Source organism: Hippichthys cyanospilos, chromosome 8 (genome assembly GCF_059441005.1).
Source record: "Hippichthys cyanospilos isolate Australia breed blue-spotted pipefish chromosome 8, RoL_Hcya_1.0, whole genome shotgun sequence".
In the NCBI taxonomy this organism is placed as follows: Eukaryota; Metazoa; Chordata; class Actinopteri; order Syngnathiformes; family Syngnathidae; genus Hippichthys; species Hippichthys cyanospilos.
Window position 1 is genome coordinate 18,514,139 of NC_142376.1, and position 13,376 is coordinate 18,527,514.

Consider the following 13,376-nt stretch of genomic DNA (forward strand, 5'->3'; position numbering starts at 1 on the left):
AGCTGCAAACTATGCACGTTAGGTACGGATGACACACAATGGAGTCACACACACCAGCAGCTGCAGGGCGCCTCCATCCGCGAGGCCCACAGTAGTTCGAACACTACAGACTCAAAATCACACACTGCGTTTTCCCCAGTTGCCATTCCTTCCCGGATTATCAACCACATCATAATTGGTTGATGTAACCAGGGTGTCTCCATCAATTGTGAACCGAATGTCTTCTCATATGTAGCGCAGATTGCCATGTGACACCCATGACCAATGCGTCTGTCCTCAAGTAGAAAGAAATAACTAGGCCATTATGCACAGATGGCACTGATAAACTGTACTGGCTTCATCTTCAAGGGACACAACACACATTAGAGGGACCCCTCTGTTCGGTTGTGGTGTGACTCAATGCCTGAGCATTTTGTTGGACTCATGTCATCCATCTCCAAAATTTCATTTTTTAGGAACAAAATAATGAGTATTATTTTTGTTGCTGCAATACAGAAAGGTATCGTCTGTTTTAGACTTGCATGCATGACAGTGTTGGACCATGGCACCCACACCAAGATCTGAAATCCAGAGGAAATTTGAGGGCACGTTGAATTTTCTGGGAAGAATTCTTACAAGAGTTTTAAGCGTGCCTGTACAATTATTTTGTGCATTCAACTGTGATGACTAATGTTGGAACAGACAATCGCCAAGTAATATCTAACATTCACCCGAAAGATTTTTGTATGCATCTTGCTCTGTGCTCTGGGGCATGCCGGAAAAGCAAAGGAGCGTCCTCAAACTGGAGACAAATAATCGTCCGAAACGGAAACTTTTTTTGTGAACGAAGAAAAAGATGAATCAAATACACGTAAAGTGACTAACCAGGTAATCATTCGCTGTGCAGCTAAACAAAGAAATCATCATTTGCAAACCAACCTACAAACACATTGACAGCAAAAACTAATGTTCTACCAATGGCTGTAGCTATGGCTGTAGCTAGGGTCATATATATCACCTTTACCATTTTAAGCATGTATCACCTTTGTTTTCTGGAGTTCTTTCTGTGTCATGTCTGTTTCTGGATCGGTCCTCACAGGGCAGCTAATAATACTGAAGCCAGTTCCTTAAACATGTTTGTAGTATTGCAACATTTTCAATTCGGTTATGGTTTAGTCTAACGTGACTATGTTTAAATTTCAAATGTGGCACACTAAGAAATTCTGAGGAAAACATGACAAGTAAATGTCCCCTTTTAAAAATACACAGTAGCGAGCTGTTTACAGTCTTCTTTTTTTTTAGACAAAAAGATGGTGAAATTGAAAGTTTCTACGTTTTCAGTGTTTTTTTTTAATTAAAGTTCAAGTGGAATTAAAGCTAATGTTTTCGGCCATTTTTTAAAGAAAAATCTCAGGTAAATTAAAGTTTCAACGTTTTCAATGTTTTCCTTTTTTTTAATCAAATACAGTTCAAATGGAAGTAAATTTATTCTTCAGTCATTTTTTTCGTGTCATTTGCCTGACATCTACCAAACATCGCGCTTTTTGAAAGGTAAGGTAAAACATTACGAAATTTAATATGGCGTTTATTTCGAGCTCAGATCAAAGTAGGCAATTTACATGTGAGATGTGATTCTTTATAAGAATGATTAAGAATACAAACTGCACTTCGGATTAAATTCGCATCTAGAGGTTCTACTGTATCAACAAGGTTCGTTAGTGATGCCAATGTGAGGAATTGTCTCTTTGGACAAATCATCTGGCAGATCCTTTATTTTGTCTTACATCATAAACCAGTTGTTCCTCTTCTCAACGCCATCTTTCATGTCATTTGGTTCATGCAAATAAACTGAGCATAACAGCGGCATGAAATTGTTATTAGCGTGAAAGTGGATGATCATAACAGGTGTGACATCAATTATGTCTGAAGAAAAGGCTGGGGTGGTGGGCGTCAGGAGAACTAAAAGGCGTTGGGACACTGTAAAGTGTAGGTACGGATAGATTCTGATAGATCCTCCTGAGACCTTGCCTATTCGTTTTTGACCACCGTAAGTCTCAGCAAGATAGTTACGATAGTTAGAGTTACGAATCCCACAGAAAACCACAAGACAGAATGGGAAAGACCGGGGTGTCCTCTACACAGCATGACTTAGTTGGGTATCTCGAATTATTCAAAAGATAAAGACCAAAAACAAATATCCACTCCAGTGGACACAAATAAACTAAGGAGAGCATGATGTCAATTCAACTACTGTTCTCACCACGAACACTTTGACTTACTACCTGATCAATTTATTTTAATCCTCAATTTTAATGGCAACAAGCCACAATCAATGCAAATTTATCAAAAGCCATGTTCAGCTCTATTGGAGAGAAGCTGATCATTTTTTCCTGAACTGACACCATTGAGAAATGAAAAAATGTCACATTTTAGTCAGGCCTATTATTTTTTTAGAACGGCAATTGAGGGGCTGAGAATTCCCTGGCTCTGGTCACGTATAAAGGGAATAATTCCAAAAACAATAAGATTATGAAATTAGTGGGCGTTAGACATCCAGGCAGTGGAGCTCAAATAAGTTATGTACGACCACATTTGAGAGAGTCATTAATTCAAACATTGCAATATTACTGTTGCAATGAAATGGTTATGCAATACTTGAATTTACAATGCTTGCAATTTATAGTTCGCAACGTGTTAGCTGTACAATGCTGTACAGCTAACACATTAGCTTTGAGATGAATGGTTGTCATCTAATGAGGATGCAGAGAATTGTTTTAAGTGAGTCAACCATATAATAATTACATCTCTTTCAAAACAATGTGATCTTTTCCAAATTTCTGAATGTACTGTATGAAATCTGTATGTCTTACCATGAAAACAATGAATGCAAATCTCCAAACAGAAAATTATTGTGAATGCTGATAAATGAAAAAGAATAAAAAGCCAGACATTCATCCATTTTTAATTGCCGCTTTTTAATTTAGTTCTAGTCCACGCATAGTTTTTTAGCTTGAAAGTGGTGTTTTTTCACCCAAATTTGCAAAAAAACACAATGAGATGGGACAAGAAAAGTCTGAGGCAAAATGTTTACTCGCTGTTGTAAGTATCGATCAATCGACAGCAGAGATTAATGCGGCAACAGGTTGAATATGGACAATACGTACACAAACTGGACATACGCTCATTACTTCCAAATCGCCAGAGATAAAGTAAAGAAGAATATAATAGTTACGTGGTTTTTGTGCGCTTTCCACAGTGGATTCACCAGCGTTTCGACACCTTGCCAGCAAGATCCCTGTCGCTAATTTTCACTGTACAATTGCTATTAATAATGGTCTAGAAATTGTTTTGGTTAATATGTATCGAGATGAAGCTCATAAAAACTCATATTAAACAGTACCTTTACACAACAACAATGATGTAGGGTCGCTGCTAACGTTAGCTCCACCAAAACTATCTATTTTTGAAACGTCTGTCCCTAACCTAGTTGACTGAACGTGAATTTGAATATTAACGTCGAAATTGTGGAATGCACTGTTTTTTGCCTAAAGCGTTAACAATGCATCACTATGCTGTGAAGCTAAGTAATAAAGGAATTAAAATAAAAAAAGAAAAGATTCTGTATCTTGTCATATCTATAAAGGTTTATAATAGAATACAGATCAAATGAGTTGTACTGTTTTTTAGGCTTAAGCCAACCTTCCACTGGATGTGTAATGAGCGTAATAAGATTTATTTAGAAAGGCAAATTCATATTTGCAGTTATGTTGGTGAGAGTAATATGAAAGTAATAGTAGTGTAATGCATTACATTTCAAATACAGTAATATTGTAATGTCACTAATTACTTTGAAAGGACAGTAATAAGTAATGAATAATGCATGTCAGTTTTAACGCTGGATGAAGCTGGTCTAGAGGCCAACATGCAAACCATTAATGCAAATCCTTACCATGTAACTAGAGGCTCAAGTGTATTATTGTTTCACATCAAAACTGTCACATGTGCTTAAAATCACCAAGAGTCAAGAGCACATTGCATGAAAGTTCCCTGGAGTAGATTATTTTAAGTGATGAGAGCCTGCAGTTACAAGAGACTTGACAGTAGTGATATCACGACATTAAGTAAGATTGGCAGCTGGAGAAAGTCCTGTGACAGTAGCCTCTAATAACAATCCTGTTCCCGATTATCAGTTTGCAGATGTTTACTACATGTTAATTTACATCACCAACATTAGGGCTATTTTGTCAAAATCTATTTCACCATGCAGCTTTTGTGATACATTATAGTCAACCACCAAGAAGTCAAATGTTACATTTTCTGTTTGCAGGCTAGAAAAGGAACGCTAACACAGTACTTTAACATAAACAAAAATAGCATGTTTCCATGATTTTTTTTTTTTTTTTTTTGGTAAAGCCACAGGCCTCTTTATGGAAGCCCATTCCCGCATCAGGGTTACCATATCATTGTCAATTGTTACCTGCATGGGTTCCGTTTCATGTACTGTCAGAGTTTGGAAGTTATTTTGAAAAAAACTTTTTATTTTGAAACAGATTCTTTTGGCATTTTCTTTCGGTGACTTGAGTGCCCAAATTCCTCCAAGAAAGTAGCAAAATGTGTATGAAACGGATGTCTTTGTAAATTTTCTTTGGGAAGGGGGAAAGGCCCAGTGAAGAGACAGGAGAAAAGCCTACAACTTTGAAGAAAAAAAAAGATTTTAACAAGACAAGGACTCCAATTTGAAATAATGATTTATCGGGATAAGGACTTCAAGCAGTACTTTCCAGCCAAAAATGACCCACAAACTGGCAAGGAATGTATCCACGACCAATTTGTTAAAAAATTGCATGCCTGTGCAAGAAGCTGAACTGCTAGAGATGGCAAAGGATGCCGGCTTTAAGAGTATGCTTGAGAAGACGACTTTGCCAGAGTCATAGTCATATGACTGGATTAGTCATAGCAGAATACCTTGAGATCACCACCACAGCACTCAAAACTCTATTGCCATTTGCAACATCCTTTCTGCGTGAAGCTGGGTTTTCTGCAGTGACCGCAGCAAAAACAAAACAACGGTGTCGACTGGATGTAAGCAACACACTTCGGGTGTCATTGCCTCCGATCATTCCTAAATAGGCCTGGCTTGGTACAGAGGTACAAGCTCGGGGCCTCCATTAATTTGGTGTAAATGGTGAGTTCCATTAGCTTATTTTTTAAAAAGTTACTAAAATAACTTAACATTTTTTCTACCATTTTATAATAATAATGCACTGTGGCATTTTATAATAATTATATTCCTATTACTATATTTCTCTTTTACTAAATAATATATTTATCATACATTCATATTTTGCGGCTTTGCTTTTCATTTTTATTCAATTTACCAACTATTTGTCAAGTTTAAAATTTAAGTGTGGCCATTGAACATGAACGGGCTTTTTAAGGGCTTGGCCAGCACGCAAATATCGAAAATCCCATCCAATTATAAATGCATTGAAAAAAAAAAACAGCTTTCATTTAAGCACAAAAGAGTGCGTATGAACGTGAAAGGAATCTATATGGTGTTGCACAAAAGTCTAAATAGGAAGCTGATCACCTAAATCTGGATTTTCCTCTTTGTTTTGCTTTTTGGTTTGACCAAAACAATGCGAGTGCATGGGAAAGTCAAAAGAACACAGAGATTGGTCCAGTTTTCTGGCAGGCTGAGGGATTCATTTACTATGGGGGAGTAAAGAAAGGCATTTTTCATAGCGTTCACAAATGATGAATTTTAAAAGCCACTTCTGCCCATTTAATGATAAACGAGGTGTGAAACACATCTCATCACAGCCATTTAGCGTTGTGGTTTGGGTAAATGGTTGGAAAAACATGAAAGCTTTTTATCAGTAATCCTTCTCAAAGTGAAATCATTTTTTTGTTTTGTCTTGAGATTAGCACAACTTCTTTGACCTTCAAAAGTCACGAATGTGTTCTCTGAATACCTGATACAGAATGTCTTTGTCAACAAACTTTTAGTTTTAGGTGGGACATAGAGTTGGTATCTCCTGAGAAAGTCTAATCTGAGTTCCCTTAACAAACACCTGTACATGTAAACATGTTAACATTATATTAACTGTTTACTTAATAGTACTGTATATGACATTATATTCTTTAATATTCTACCATTCCCTTTGTTATGGTTCACGGCTGAGCAGAAGCTTATCCCAGCAGCCTTCAGGTTGAGAGGCAGGGTACACGCCCAACTGGTCGCCACTGAATCACAAAAACAAACATCCATTCACTCTTGTGGGATATTTAGAGTTTTCTTTGAACCTAACGGATGTTTTTGGCATTTTGGAGGAAGCTGGTTTACCTGGAGTATGTGCACACAAGCACAGGCTGAACATGCAACTGCCATACAAAAAGAGATGAAACCAGAACCACTTATTTTTCATGAAACGCATTTGGAATGACTGTTATTGATTCAAAAATTAAGGTTTGTGAGTTTCATATACAACATTTAGAAGATTTCAACTATTAACATTAAAGTTGGTGTCAGTATTTTATTTGACTGCTAACTTCTGCTTATACAGTACCTCTATTACAATTAATTATAGTATGTTAATTAAACATTCAATTCCAAATTTTGTACTCCGGAAAAAAATACTCCACAGTAAATTCAAATATAATTCATCACAAAAAAAACCACTATCTATAACCAACCTATAACAAACTACTATAAAAAGATTGTGGTAGAACTGTGGTGTGCAAGTACCATTAACATTTGATTTCTTTTTGCACCCCTCTCTTTTGTCCAAGAAATCTTTCTTGCCAAGATACGACAGTATTACTCACATCTGTACTGGAGAAAATAAAGGCGAAAAAAAGACAATTCACACAAAAACAAGCTCGACTTGGACGGACAAAAATATATAAATGTTGCACAACGAACCCCCAAAGGACAGTAAGTGTTTTCTGGGAAAATAGTTTGACTTTGATAGAAGAACGGTGTTTTATGTGAATCTATAAAATTGTCTGACTTCACACTTGAGTTCTGTGTGATATAATTTCCTATATTCCTTTTTTTTTTCTTACAACAACGAACATTTGTTCACATCTTTAGCATCATTGTAAAGCTTCCATCCGTATTTTAAATATCCCCGTTGGACTCTGGTCTGTGTTTAAGCAGGTTTTAGCTTTGTTATTTTATCCCCAGTGAGGGAGAGAGGGTGTGTTTTCAGATGTGACCACAGGCATTGTGGGTATGGATGCTTATTTGTCTTTCTCATTGACGGAGACTGTTATCAGCCAATTAGACTGAAGAGCATGATCACCTTCTGGTAGCGGCATTTGTTTTGAAACAAATCTAGCAGTGAAACAAATATTTTTCATCATTATCTGATTGCAGAGGAATCGAAACTGTCTGCAGCAGAGTCCTTAATAAGAATAATGTGCTTGATGTACATACATGGAGAGTGAGAGGGGAGCAACTTGGGCCAGAAAATAAACAACAGACAAACATGAGGATACATAGAACCTTTTTAATGTAATGTTTTCTAAACTAAAACTTCACCTTAGTTCATTAGTGCAGTACTAATAATACAAATTGAATATTCTTTTTAGAATGTTATGATCAGTAGTTACAACAAATTTTAAAATGACATTGATGCGCTCCATCTGTATGATGTCTGCTCCATGCAAAGCCATACGTGCATCTAACAAAGGCAATAATTGGGCCCTGAAGGAGTTATACTAAATGTTTTTTTTTTCTTCACAATTTAAAATAATAAATGGAAGTAAACCCCAAAATGTGCTTTACTGTAATATGTTCTATCCGCCTCTACTAGTCTAAACATAGCACCACGACTCACCTGCCCCCATCAATGGCAAATACGGTTTTCTTTATCATGCTAACCAGTGGGGCGGAGCAAGGGTGTTACAGTAAGATGAGTGGCTAATACCTGTGGAAGTGGCAACCTGAAATCTGAAGAAAATCATTTGAATCTCTAATCGTATTTTCACTCGTAGAGGCAGCACTTCCTCACCACCTCACCCCTTGAACACCTCACTTACAACAACTAATTCTTATTTGCCAGCCCGGGAAAGGATAATGTGATTCTCTCCAAGACAATTGTACCAGAAGCTAAATGGTCAAAATAAATGTCTATTATTCAGAAATAAATGAATTCACATCAGAGGTGATACTTCTAAGAGCAAGCAGATAATATTGATCATGCGCTCACACACACAAACACACACACACAAAACAAACACACACCCTTAGACCTTGAGGCAAAGACACAAGCTGCTTGCATTAGTGGAGGATGTTTAGACCTTGTCCTTGGAAACCCTTAAGGGAAATTTACCAAGGCAGGCCCTCACTGACCTCTAACCTCACAGAGGACCTAAGAAAACACGGACTTTGGTGCACTGAAACCAAAAAATTGTACGTACGTTTTAAAGGGAAAATAATATACCGAGAAGACAATGCAGAGGGAGCTTGAAGTTGGCAGCAGAGAGAAGATACAGCAGGACAGGAAGGTAGAGTGTGGTCTTCAGTAAGTGTCAAGGATAATAAAGAGGGGCTTAAGAGGGTTTAGGTGCTGTTGGCGGATAACAGCAGGACAAATGAAGAAGACTTTTCTCAACAGCAGCACTTGACTGATGCCAGCTGAGTCAACATCATCCCCGCGGGAATTCAGAATACCTGCAGGAAGAGGGACAGGAGGGAGGTTGTTGCTCCACATGAGTGTGAACATTCCTTCTCATCACACACACTCACCCCTTGCTAATTACAGTGGGACCTCGACTTCCGAGCGATCGGACTATGGGCCATTCAAAATGTCACAATATTGTTTCTGAACGAACAGGAGAAGAACGAGGTGCAAAGTCAATATGTATGTACTTGATTCATTTCATAGTCCTCTGAAATGTTGTCTGTCAGTTTTTTAATAGCTTTTATTTAGCAGTTTCTTTGACTTAATTAAAAAAAAAAAGACTCATCCAGAAAACTACTGCATCATTTTGTTTTTGTCTCCCTTCACAATTTAAATAAGAGCTACTTTACTTATTTAGTCATTTTCATCAGTAAAAGGTTTGTATTTTGTTTATAATTCATTTGATATCATAATCAATTTTCGTGAAAACGCTTTTTGGCAGTTGCTGTAGGACTGAAAGTGAAACCACATATGCTCAGAGCGCAGGTAAAAGCCAATCCTGGCTCACCTGTGTCACATGACAAAACCCAGAAAACGGGTTTTGTCATGTGACATTCGCAAGCTGAACAATGGCATTTCTACCGCTGAAAATGGATAAATAAGAAAAGTATCCCTTCAAGCATCGAACACCAGTCATTTCGCGTTCTCCGACGATTTTGGCTCATTTGTGATCAGGCACAATCCTGATCTTCTCAGCTTACTTTCATCATCTTCATCGTCCTCAAGTGCTGCTAAATTTAAAAAGGAATTTGCATTTGAAACGATTCATTAAACCAATGCATCTTAGGGTAAAACTATTTTTGAGACAAAATTTACAAAGCAGAACACAAAAATAAACAAAACACTTAAGGTATTTCATTGTGAAAAATAAAAGTATACATGTATATCATAAAAGTAAAGATTTGTCTTATCAGGTATTGCAAGTCAAAACAACAACTAAAAATTAGCTGTTACCTCTAACTATTCATAAAAAAATGACAAATGGTAGATTTGCTTTCTATTCAACCATTCCCTCAACAAGTTCTCCGCACTGCCATTGCAGGTGGAACCAAAACATACATTATTTGTCATTATGTGAATAGAATAGAATAGAATAGAATAGAATAGAATAGAATAGAATTTGGTATAATTGAAAAAAAGAAGCGACAGGGGAAAGTGTAAACCAATTTCTTAATTTTTCTTGACTCTTATCTGGTTCATGACCCTCTCCCTCTTTCTTAGAAACTAATAGCACATTCCCAAGACTATTTTAAAATTTCCACTGCGTTTATGAAGTCTTGAGATGGAAATTTAAGCCGGACATGGATTAATGGATTTAATAAAATAACTTTGTTGAATTTAGGTTTTCAAGAGCACTATTCATGATAACTGCTATTAAAGGAGCAGGGGAAATGGATTATTAAGATGATTTTGTATTGGTGACACATATATACCTATATAATGCAAAGAAAACAATGACTTCAGTCTGCTTCATATCATATCATATCTGTTTCAAGTCGGCTAAAAAGAACTTCAGCTTTACATCTCACCTCCTGGTGGTCCCTATGAAAGCAGTTCAGCTAAACCATAGGCAATGATTCTTGGCCCAAACCAACGCTGTGGGTGGTTGGTGCAGGATTCAAGGTCCAATGAGTGTCAAAAGCATCTTTACACTGCACCGAGAGGTCTATACATTGGCAGCTCTCATTTCTGTAGCTATTTATGCCTCCTCTGAGCACAAAGAAAAAGACAAGCAGCCAGAGTCAAGACATTTCTAGTCAATGTTCCACTCAAACGGATTAAATAAGAAATGGGTAACATTACTTAGTCAAGATGTTCTGGGTTTGACACACAGCAGTTTTAGAAGGTTAGTTATATTCAGGAGTGAATTCATTCCTAGTCTCTCAGAATTTTCAACAGCACATTAGTAACCAGGCTTCTGTTTCCGAAAATGAAAATTGAGAAATTAATTTATTGTAATTCTACACTCTGTTCCCTTTAAAGTAATATTTATTACATGAAGGGAGCTTAAAAATGGATGGGGTTACAGCGATGTGAATGTTGCCTATTTGAAATTCTCAGTTTTAAGAAAAAGGCAGTCAAAGGTTTGTCACTTTCATCTTTTAATTTGGCATCTTTGGTTGTACTCTTCCATCTGTGTTTTGTATTAATAGTCTCAAGCGGTGCATGCACTTTTTGTTATTAAAAACCTTAGTTGAACTTTCATTGACTGGTCTGTTTGTTTAGGGTTGCCAACCTGTTCGAATTTCGAGGTATATTCTTGACAGATTATAATTTGAACCTTTTGGCTGCTGGGAAATGGAAATTAAGACCGTTTTTGTAGAAATCCCACAATGGACATCAATAACTCAAAACTAATCTCCGCAGCACTAGCCTGGTTTTGTGGAAATGCATCACATCTATTCACGGCGTCTTTGCTTTACAGTAATAAAGTTCTGTGTTTGATTGTATTCTCTATTATGCGAGGACAGAAAGACAGAAGGAGCCCCTTCTTGTTTGCTCTTTTGATAGAAAGAAAAGAATCTCCATGGACTATGATGTTTGCAGATGACATTGTGATTTTTAGTGAGAGTAGGGAACAGGTGTAAGAACAAGAGTGGTGGACATTGGCCCTGGAAGAGGGAGGAATGAAGGTCAGCCACAGCAAGGTGGAGTATATGTGTGTGAATGACAGGAACCCAGAGAAAGAATGATGATACAGTGAGAAGAGATGGAGAAGAAGGAGGATTTAAGTATTTAGGGTCAACAGTCCAGAGCAAAGAAGAGTGATAAAGGGAGGTCAGTGAGTGTAGGCAGGATGGAATTGGTGGAGAAAAGTGACACGTTACGTGAGAAAGATTTCAGCCAAAATGAAAGGAAAGGTGTACAAGACGTGATGATGAGATGTTGTTTGGCCTGGAGACAGGAGGCAAAGTTGGAGGTAGCAGAGATGAAGTTGCTGAGGTTCTCTTTGGGTGGGAGTGATCGGTATAGGGTCTGGAACATGTTAGACGTTTTGGAGACAAAGTCAGAGAGGGCAGGCTACGATGGCTTGGACTTATACGGAGGAGTGATAGTGAATATACTGGTCGAAGGGTAGGAGTTTTGAATTGAAAAGAGGAAGTTTATAGATGCAATGAAAGATGACATGAAGGTAGTTGGTGTGAGAGAAGAAAACGGAATCCTGTGTTTGATCACACCATAAGATTTTATTAGATGATTGCGCTTTTTACCACCGGACAGTCAATTTGAGTACTTTCAATGTTTTTGTTCAGCAGGGTCGTCTAAAAATGACCTTTGTTTGAAGGAATATCCTTCAAATGGCTGACGACCATTAAGACACGAAAAGTAAACAGAAACAACATGACATTTAACCTCATGTTCTGGTATGATTTCTGGAAATTGCAAAATGTTGTTTCTTTAGATGGAGCTTGAGAGAGCATCAGCCTTTAGTTGTCAAGATAAAGATGAATGATAGAAAACAACACAGCATTTCTGTTATTCCTTCCCATGTGTAATAATAAATGTATTGCAACTAGTGATGTCCGTAAATATGATGAACCCTTCAAAATCCCCAACACTCTTCAAGTCATTACACCTCGGAGTTTTCAGAATTAAAACATTTTCTTTTCAATTTTTTCTGGCAGTTTGTGACATTTACTCCAATAGAAAAGGTGGTACAGTTAAAATTCATTTCAAAGCGCATAACAAATAAAATTACATTGTGAAGTATATTGTTTTATTTTTATCTAATGCACTACAAAGTGAACTCCTTGTGTACATTTTTTTAAATGAAATGTTTTTGCACTGACATTGTCCTTTATCCTCTATTGCAGTGGTCCCCAACCTTTTGATCACCACGGACCGGTCAACGCCTTACATTTATACTGTGGACCTTCTCACTATGTATGTAATATATGTAATATCAACAACGGCCAGAGGCGGTGCCAAAAGTTTTCAATGTCGCAATCTCTCAGCGGCCGAGACTGTGCTAAATATTGTGCTGACAATGCTGCGCTATCGTTAGCTTAGCACAGTAACTACGGTTCAACAGCTGTTAAGTGAAGCAAACGCTGCACATACCAGATGTCCCAAGTTCTCGCTTCCGCCTTTCTACAAGCCAGGTGAGTGCTCTTGCTTGGCTCTGTTTTGTATCGAAAGCTCAGCTGGCAGTGTTGGATCGCTCCCAGTGACAGCAAAGCAGCCGCCATGATTTTTTCCTGCCCCCTGCGTGAGCCGTTGAATGTTCCCGAAGTTGATTGGCTGTCGCGACGCGAAACGCAGAAAAAGTTAAAAAAAATTAACTTCACGCGAAAGGCGAAATTTTGCTTCTCGTGACCACGTGCGGCCATTTGCGTCGCTCCATTCGCGTCCATCGCGTCGCCCGACGTGCATTCGCGCCCAGTCACGCGAACTCTATTGACTACAATACAAAACTCTCCGCTTTTTCGCCTTATTCGCGTTGGGTGTAAATCATCTCCAAAACATTATTTCGGGTGCAGCCCACACGGACCGGGGGTTGGGGACCACTGCTCTATTGTTTCTTTTTAATTCATTTGGCCTTTTTTGATTTTTTTTTTTTAAAAAAAAGTATGCTTCCAAAGGGTAATTTTGAAATCAAATTGGTTTTCCCTTGAAAGAGATTTGTTGCTTGGTTCAGTTTTCACTTAAGTTTAAACTGCCTTGTTTCCTTCTGTGGAAGCCTGTGCATGGTCATTGTCTTTTTTT